The 10,174-nt window shown below is 34.9% G+C and overlaps 1 pseudogene; it reads left to right on the top strand.

The window, feature by feature from the left end:
* Positions 1–3,622: 3,622 nt before the first annotated feature.
* On the top strand, positions 3,623–7,018 carry LOC116006029 (annotated as a pseudogene).
* Positions 7,019–10,174: the final 3,156 nt, after the last annotated feature.

Below are 10,174 nucleotides of genomic sequence, written 5' to 3'. Positions count from 1 at the left end.
AATTTATGGATGGAATCAAATATGCAGTATTGACAGACAAAAGTATTCGGTTATTGGGGAAAAATAAATATACTTTTAATATCGAATCAAGAGCAACTAAGATAGGAATAAAGCTTTCGATCGAACTCTTTTTTGGTGTCAAGGTAAAGGATGTGAATAGCCATCGCCTTCCCGCAAAGAGTAGAAGAATGGGACAGACAATGAGACGTGTAATCATTACGCTTCAACCGGGTTATTCTATTCAACCTCTTAAAAAGATAAAGAACTTCAATCAAAATACTTAATAGCATGGTGATACAATTATACAAAACTTATACCCCGAGTACACGCAATGGAACCGTAAATAGTCAAGTGAAATCCACTCGAGGAAAGAATTTGATCTATGGACAGCATCGTTGTGGTAAAGGTCGTAATGCCAGAGGAATCATTACCGCAAGGCATAGAGGGGGAGGTCATAAGCGTCTATACCGTAAAATAGATTTTCGACGGAATGAAAAAGACATATATGGTCGAATCGTAACCATAGAATACGACCCTAATCGAAATGCATACATTTGTCTCATACACTATGGGAATGGTGAGAAGAGATATATTTTACATCCCAGGGGGGCTATAATTGGAGATAGCATTGTTTCTGGTACAGAGGTTTCTATAAAAATTGGAAATGCCCTACCTTTGACCGAAATGCCCTTAGGCACGGCTATACATAACATAGAAATCACACTTGGAAAGGGTGGACAATTAGCTAGAGCAGCGGGTGCTGTTGCGAAACTGATTGCAAAAGAGGGAAAATCAGCCACAATAAAATTACCTTCTGGGGAGGTCCGTTTGATATCCAAAAACTGCTCTAATTACAAAAAATTATAAACAAAGCCGTATGGATTAGGGGTGGGCACTTCGGGATTTGGTACAGTTTTTTCGGTTTCGGTTTCGGTATTACAAAAATGATACCATTCGGTTTTACAAATAAAGTTCGGTTCGGTTTGGTTCGATCTGAAATGGTCGGTTTCTGTTCGGAATTATTTCGGTTCGGTTTAGGGTGTTCAATTTTCAACATTTACTAATTTTCCAAACAACACACTGCCAAACAATACATATTCGCATAATCCAAAGTCTAAATATAATATTACATAAAAACAAAACAATTCAAACACAAAATTAACATAGCAATCCAAATTGTAAAGTAATATCTTGTTCATCCATCATCCCCTCATCACGAATCAATATTAATTATTATTATTTATTATATATATTTAAAAACCGAATGGTTTTCGGTTAGGTTGGGTAAAAAATCGAACCGTTCGGTTTCTCTATATTAAGTACCATTCGGTTCTTTCGGTTTATACTGAACCGAACTGAACCAAATTTATGGATGGAATCAAATATGCAGTATTGACAGACAAAAGTATTCGGTTATTGGGGAAAAATAAATATACTTTTAATATCGAATCAAGAGCAACTAAGATAGGAATAAAGCTTTCGATCGAACTCTTTTTTGGTGTCAAGGTAAAGGATGTGAATAGCCATCGCCTTCCCGCAAAGAGTAGAAGAATGGGACAGACAATGAGACGTGTAATCATTACGCTTCAACCGGGTTATTCTATTCAACCTCTTAAAAAGATAAAGAACTTCAATCAAAATACTTAATAGCATGGTGATACAATTATACAAAACTTATACCCCGAGTACACGCAATGGAACCGTAAATAGTCAAGTGAAATCCACTCGAGGAAAGAATTTGATCTATGGACAGCATCGTTGTGGTAAAGGTCGTAATGCCAGAGGAATCATTACCGCAAGGCATAGAGGGGGAGGTCATAAGCGTCTATACCGTAAAATAGATTTTCGACGGAATGAAAAAGACATATATGGTCGAATCGTAACCATAGAATACGACCCTAATCGAAATGCATACATTTGTCTCATACACTATGGGAATGGTGAGAAGAGATATATTTTACATCCCAGGGGGGCTATAATTGGAGATAGCATTGTTTCTGGTACAGAGGTTTCTATAAAAATTGGAAATGCCCTACCTTTGACCGAAATGCCCTTAGGCACGGCTATACATAACATAGAAATCACACTTGGAAAGGGTGGACAATTAGCTAGAGCAGCGGGTGCTGTTGCGAAACTGATTGCAAAAGAGGGAAAATCAGCCACAATAAAATTACCTTCTGGGGAGGTCCGTTTGATATCCAAAAACTGCTCAGCAACAGTCGGACAAGTGGGGAATGTTGGGGTGAACCAGAAAAGTTTGGGTAGAGCCGGAGCTAAACGTTGGCTAGGTAAGCGTCCTGTAGTAAGAGGAGTAGTTATGAACCCTGTAGACCATCCCCATGGAGGTGGTGAAGGGAGAGCCCCAATTGGTAGAAAAAAACCCACAACCCCTTGGGGTTATCCTGCACTTGGCAGAAGAAGTAGAAAAAGAAATAAATATAGTGAGAAGTTCATTCTTCGGCGCCGTAGTAAGTAGTAAAGAAAATCGAATTGATTTCTTCAAAAAAAATATATAGGAGTCAGCTGTGGCACGTTCACTAAAAAAAAATCCCTTTGTAGCGAATCATTTATTAAAAAAAATTGATAAGCTTAACAGAAAAGCAGAAAAAGAAATAATAAGAACTTGGTCCCGGGGATCCACCATTATACCGACAATGATTGGTCATACTATTGCCATCCATAATGGAAAAGAGCATCTGCCTATTTATATAACGGATCATATGGTAGGACACAAATTGGGAGAATTTGCATCTACTTTCAATTTCCGAGGACACACAAAAGGTGATAATAGATCTCGTCGTCGGTAATGTTAATACTAAAATACTAAAAAAAGATCTAGATGCTTATGATTCATTAGTAGGAGGCAAACTTTATGTACCAGGTGCTAAAGAAGAAAAAACCAGAAGTATACGCTTTAGGTCAACATATATCTATGTCGGCTGACAAAGCACGAAGAGTCATTGACCAAATTCGTGGGCGTTCCTATGAGGAAACACTTATGATATTAGAACTAATGCCCTATCGAGCAGGTTATCCCATTTTTAAATTGGTTTATTCTGCAGCAGCAAACGCTAGTTACACTATGGCTTCCAATGAAGCCAATTTAGTTATTAGTAAAGCTGAAGTGAATGAGGGGACTACCGTAAAGAAATTCAAACCTCGAGCTCGCGGACGTAGTTATCCGATAAAAAGAACCACCTGCCATATAACTATTGTACTGAAAGATATATCTTTAGACGATTCTGAATCTATAGAGCTCAATTTGTTAAAAAAACCGAGATGAAAAAAAAAGTATGGATTACATACCTTGATTATCTCGGCAACGGTGCTAACTGCAATTATGGGTTGCTTTAGATGTGAGCTACAAGGGAGAAGTGCTAATATGGTGGAGGAGGAAGCTGAGATCAAATGTTTATACCATTTTCATCTTCTTCCCCATGTATTTATGCTTGAAGGAGGGTAATTTGGGGTGAATTGAATGAAGAGAAAAGAGGTAGTTGGAACAACCATCTATGATTTCTTCACCCACGTGAGCATTAGGCATTCAAGGCGTGAATTATTTGAGGGAGAGAAGATGGTGCTAAGAGTACCTTCTTCTCTCTCCTGCATGTCTACTTTTGCAGTTACTTTTTTTTCTTTTTGTTAAAGAAATTTACTCTCATAATTTATACGAGAGTGTAAATCAGGATACTGAGTGTTACCGGACCACAAAGAATTTGGCTGTCTCGTCCTTGTTAAATTTACACAAAAATATCAACAGCCCCCTAGCTTATCTTGCTTGGATAAGAGCAGTCGTCTTGGCCTTGAATAATATATCTATCTTGCTTAGCTTGCTCTAATTTCACTGATGGAGGTGGGATTCAACTTCATTTCTTTCGTCTTCTTTCTTTCTTTTATCATTTTACTCCACACACAGTGGAGGAAGAAGGCAAAAACCCGCCGGAAACTGCCACCAGGGCCGTGGAAGCTTCCGATCATCGGAAACCTGCACCAATTGTCAGGTTCTTCACAGCAACCCACCCACCGTGTCCTGGGAGAGTTGGTAAAAAAATACGGCTCCCAGGGCATGATGAAGCTTCAAATTGGAGAAATTTTAGCTGTGGTGGTATCGTCGCCGGCGGTGGCTAAAGAGTTGCTAAGAACCCACGACCTAACTTTCGCGACCAGGTGGCAGTCTCTGGCCAGTAAAACACTATTTTACAATGGTTTGGGCGTTGTTTTTAGTCCGTACGGTGATTATTGGAGACAGTTGCGAAAAGTATACGCCATAGAGCTCCTCAGCGCTAAAAATGTCCGGTCGTTCAGCTCAATCAGGCACGATGAGATTCGTTGTCTATTGGCCGATCTCCATTCATCATCCGGACAGTTGGTGAATTTCACTGACAAAATCTTCTTGCTTATGTCCTCCATTATATGTAAATCTGCATTCGGTAAGATCAGATCAGTTGTTATACCATGATTCTGAACATCTAGAATATAAATTGTGTTTTAAAATTTTGAGAATTTATGAATATAATATATGATCATCATAAATTGTGAATTTTTAAAAAGTAAATATTGAATATTCTTTTTTACATCTTTGGGGGGTTACCCCAATATTACACCAATTGTTATATCGTGCACGGCTGATTTTGGTGTGATACAGAATCGGTTGTGAAAGAATGACTTTTGTTCCAATCATCAGTTGTCTCCATATCTGTTGTTCAAATAGCAGCTGCTTGGCTCTTTCCCAGTGGAAGGGTTTCAAGAATGGAATCTGCATCCCTTGCGCTATACAGAGAATTCATGTTCATAATGCACATATACATAAACACGATATAATGATACATGAATTATGTGTATTATATAGTGAAGACACATAAACACTTAGCTAGCATGATACACAAATTTCATGTTCATAATGTACAGAATTCATGTTCATTATATCATGTTTACGTGTATGTGTATTATGAAATGAATTCTGTGCATTATGAACATGGATTCTGTACGTTATGAAGTCGTGTATTGGACTAGGCTCATAGTGATATAAATTGTCATATTACACTAGAAAAGCTAAGCCCCTAACCAGCCTCCTAAAACTGGGAAAACCTTGCTGATCTGAATATTTAATATTTGAACAGTATATCTTTAGATCCGGATTCACCTTAAAATAACAATCACATGATAGATCAGATTATATTATTATGGCCCTGTTTGGTAAATGGGTGTTAGTTGATTGGGTTGGCTGTTTGAGTTAGAATGCATGATTTGTTGATAACATTAGTTGATTGTAGAAAGTTGTTTGATAAATTAGTTGTTAGTTGATAGCTGTTTGGTACAATTTCTTTTCTCAAAAAGCTAATTGAAAATGCTGCTTTGAGTAGCCTTTTGAATTTTAGCATTTGGAGTTACAAAAAGCTTATTAACCAAACACTTATATTGATTTTTTAACCAAATCAAACAACTAATAGTCATCAAATAAACCAAAATTGACTGATAGGTTGATTATTTACCAAACAGGGCCTATATATATTCCCGTTCATGATTTCGAGACAGCTAGCTAGCTTATAGTAATAGATACATACATACATACATACATACATACATACATACATATATATATATATATATATATATATATATATATATATATATATGTATATATATATAGAATACTAATCATATTAGAACTATGCTCCTAAGTGAGAACGTGAGGACAAATCTAAATCATTGATCTGCAAGATCTGATGGATGAGAAATCAATTAAAAATTGAGCGGGGTCATTTTTATAAATATTATAAGCTTTTAAATGAGCGGGGTCATTTTCATAAATATTACAAAATTTTGTTTATTTCAACAGTTATATATATATATATATATATATAACATGGCATGATATGATTAAATATTATTTGATAACTACTGCGCGCCAGCAGGCAAGGTATTCACCGGGAGAGAAGAGTTGTTAGAGCAAATAAAGGAAATATCGGAGTTGTTGGGTGAATTTGATTTTGCCGATGTGTTTCCGTCTTGGAAGGTTCTACACGGCCTGTGCAGCAACAAGAAGAGGATCATGAAAACTCACCGTAAAGTAGACGTAATTATTGAAAACATCATAAAAGAGCGGAAGGTGGAAAGTGGTGATTGTTTAATTGATGTCCTCATAGCACAAATGGATAGCGGTAACCTTCAACTGCCCATCACTCCTGACAACATCAAAGGCGTAATTGTTGTAAGTACACAAGCTAGCTATCCTTAAATTCATCAAACGGGATTTTGTTTTTGGGCGGGTTAACGTTAGTTGGAGCATGGATGCAGGAAACATTTGCAGCAGGAAGTGAGACATCAGCATCAACAAGTGTGTGGGCAATGTCGGAAATGATGAAGAATCCCAGGGTTTTGGCCAAAGCACAGGCTGAGGTGAGAGAAGCTTTTAGAGGGAAAGAGAAGTTGGAGGAGGAAGACATGGAGGAATTAGCGTACTTGAAACCAGTGGTCAAAGAAACTTTGAGGTTTCATATCCTCCGATTCCCATGTTAGTTCCCAAAGAGTGCATGGAAGAAAGTATGGTGTGCGGATACACCATTCCGCCGAAATCAAAGGTATTGAATAATGTGTGGGCGATGGGTAGGGACCCTCAATACTGGGAAGATCCAAAGAGCTTTATACCCGAGAGATTTGAGAAGAATCATAGTTCAGTTGATTTCATGGGAAACCACTTTGAATATTTAGGGGGAAGGAGGATATGTCCAGGACTTGGGTTTGGTTTTGCCAATGCTTTGTCACCTTTAGCGCATTTGCTCTTCCACTTTGATTGGAAACTCCCTCCTGGAGTTACTGCACATACATTGGACATGACGAAGATGAACGGAATAGCTTAGCAAGAAAGAATGATCTTTTCTTGATTCCTACTCCCAAGTAATATTTAGTCTTGTTTTACAAACACCTTCACTATTACTGTACCTCAGCTCGTCCTATTTTCCTATAACATATATAACAATAAGATTGAATTCTTGTTTCAAAGTATTTAATTACTCCATTCTAATTGGCAACTTTCAATTCAACATGCCACATTATCCTTGTTTGAATATAAACTGCGAATCTATAATCTGCTTAAAGTCAGCATCAGTTTAGCATTTGCACTGCATCGATCAGTTTAGCATTATTCAATGATGAATTGGTATGTACAGGATCGGAAGAGATAATTACTTAAATAGTGATTGGGATGGAGTTACACCCAGGGACGTATCCAGAAATTTGTTACAGCCAGGGCGAAATATTAAAAAAAAAAGAAAAAAATACTTAAAGAAATATAATCATAAATATTGTTGGATATAGGCGATAAATAAAACATATCAAAACTTTATAAAAATATTTATAACAAAATATGAAACATAATTAATTTGATAAATTAATTCAAATAGAAAACAAATTATAAATTACATATCTCATTATATCTATATCTCTATATATATATATATATATATATATATATATATATATATATATATATATAAATTCATAAATTTTTTTTGAAGCAATAAGGGATTTGAACTCCATAAGGCCATAACCTTTCTTAGAACAAGAATACATCTACCAACTAGTCAACCTAACATCTTGTGTATATTAATCTATTATATATATACCATACCCCATAAGGTCATAAACTTTCTTAGAACAAGAATACATCTACCAACTAGTCAACATATATACCATACCCCATAAGGCCATAAACTTTCTTAGAACAAGAATATATCTACCAACTAGTCAACCTATATATATATATATATATATATATATATATATATATATATATATATACCATACCCCATAAGGCCATAAACTTTCTTAGAACAAGAATACATCTACTAACTAGTCAACCTAACATCTTGTGTATCTATTTTATATATATATATATATACCATTCCCCATAAGGCCATAAACTTTCTTAGAACAAGAATACATCTACTAACTAGTCAACCTAACATCTTGTGTATCTATTTTATATATATATATATATACCATTCCCCATAAGGCCATAAACTTTCTTAGAACAAGAATACATCTACTAACTAGTCAACCTAACATCTTGTGTATCTATTTTATATATATATATATATACCATTCCCCATAAGGCCATAAACTTTCTTAGAACAAGAATACATCTACTAACTAGTCAACCTAACATCTTGTGTATCTATTTTATATATATATATATATACCATTCCCCATAAGGCCATAAACTTTCTTAGAACAAGAATATATCTACCAACTAGTCAACCTATATATATATATATATATATATATATATATATATATATATATATATACCATACCCCATAAGGCCATAAACTTTCTTAGAACAAGAATACATCTACTAACTAGTCAACCTAACATCTTGTGTATCTATTTTATATATATATATATATACCATACCCCATAAGGCCATAAACTTTCTTAGAACAAGAATACATCTATCAACTAATCAACCTAACATCTTGTATATATTAATCAATTTATATATATATATATATATAACATAAAAAAATCACTACAGGAGCTACAGGATTCCCATACACAATCGTGCCTTCCCATAGAATTCGAACACACGACCTTTGTTAAAGCAAACACAATTCTACCATCTTGTCTAGCTTACACTTTGTTTAATGCATCTGTTTTTATATATTTATATCTAAAACAGGTATATATATACATATATACATACAAAGATATATATGGGGTGGGGGTGGGGTGAGTTAACGAATATACAGGCGTTTTCAAAAAAAAAAATGAATATACAGGCTTTTCAAATAGCCTTTATTGTGCCTAATCAGAATGCAGAAAAGATGCATGTGATGGAAGGACTCATGAGATGTAGGCTCCAATATTCCAACAGTATAATCAGTATACTAGAGCAACTGGCGCAAGTTGTAGCAACATTAATTGTTAAAATATATAGATTTGGACTGATTCTTATTTGGGTTTAAGTAATTATATAGTATGAAATCTTTTCTAGCACAAACATTAAAAAATGACTTAGTTCAAATAATTGAGCAACTGGTGCATGCACGTTGTTGTAACAAGACAAATGATGATGGCTAGCTATTGACGCATTATGACTTGAGGCCCCACCTAAATTACTGGCCAAATACAATGGACTTAAAATATTCTACATACCATAATTTATTTATCAAAAAGCATTTTTCCAAAAATTTTTAATTTTTTCTTCTTCCTTTACAAGATTCAACTCGCATCCATCATAGTCAAAGGATGACAACCTTCTCCGTTCGATTAAAAAAGCTCGGCCCGTGAATAAATATATAGTATTGGATAAGAAAGCACACAATAATTATACCATAGACTCGAATTCACCTTGTAAGTTAAACTCGTATTTAAAATACACGATTTACATACTGAATGTTCATAATTTATTTTACAATTTAAATTGTGAATATTCAATATATAAATTGTATATTTTAAATTCGAATTCACCTTACAATGTGGACTCAAGTCCACATAATAATTTACCGAAAGCACACCAGCAAGCTGGACAATTCAAATATCCATGGGCACATAATTTATTATTATTATTATTATTTTGAAACAATGGGCACATAAAGTGAATCAGTCTTCCCCTCCCCTATTTTAAACTTGCATATATTTATTTGAGATACATCTAACAGATCAAGATGCATGTGACAATTTCGTAGACGTCTTTACCTAAATTAGTTTGTTTTAATTTTTCTTATTAATTAGTTTAATTAATAATGCTACAAGTACAAAAACTATTAAATGCAGGTACAGAATGTGTTAAATAATACAGATACAACATCTAAAAGTTATTTTTAGACCAACGTCAATAATTCAAGGTAGACCATGGTCCATAGTATAATTTGTCACAGTATAACTATCGGGCTAAGATGTAAGGGTGCTAGGATGGGCAATTTCATACCACCTTTTTGTGACAAGCTACGTTGATTTTTGTGTGATAAATTATGAATAAGTGCAAATATAATTACCAACCAAAGACTTACAAAGAGCTTTTATTATATTGTACCTAATCAGAATGCAGAAAAGATGCATGTGAAGGAATAGTCATGAAAGGTACGCTCCAAGTCTCCAACCATCAGTCTACTAGCTAGAGCAAGTGGCGCAAGTTGTAACAACCAGACAAATGATGATGATTCACACCTCT

The sequence above is a fragment of the Ipomoea triloba genome, chromosome 15 (genome assembly GCF_003576645.1).
Source record: "Ipomoea triloba cultivar NCNSP0323 chromosome 15, ASM357664v1".
Classification (NCBI taxonomy): Eukaryota; Viridiplantae; Streptophyta; class Magnoliopsida; order Solanales; family Convolvulaceae; genus Ipomoea; species Ipomoea triloba.
Note: the sequence above shows the minus strand (reverse complement) of the source record. Positions and strands in the feature narration are given on the sequence as shown.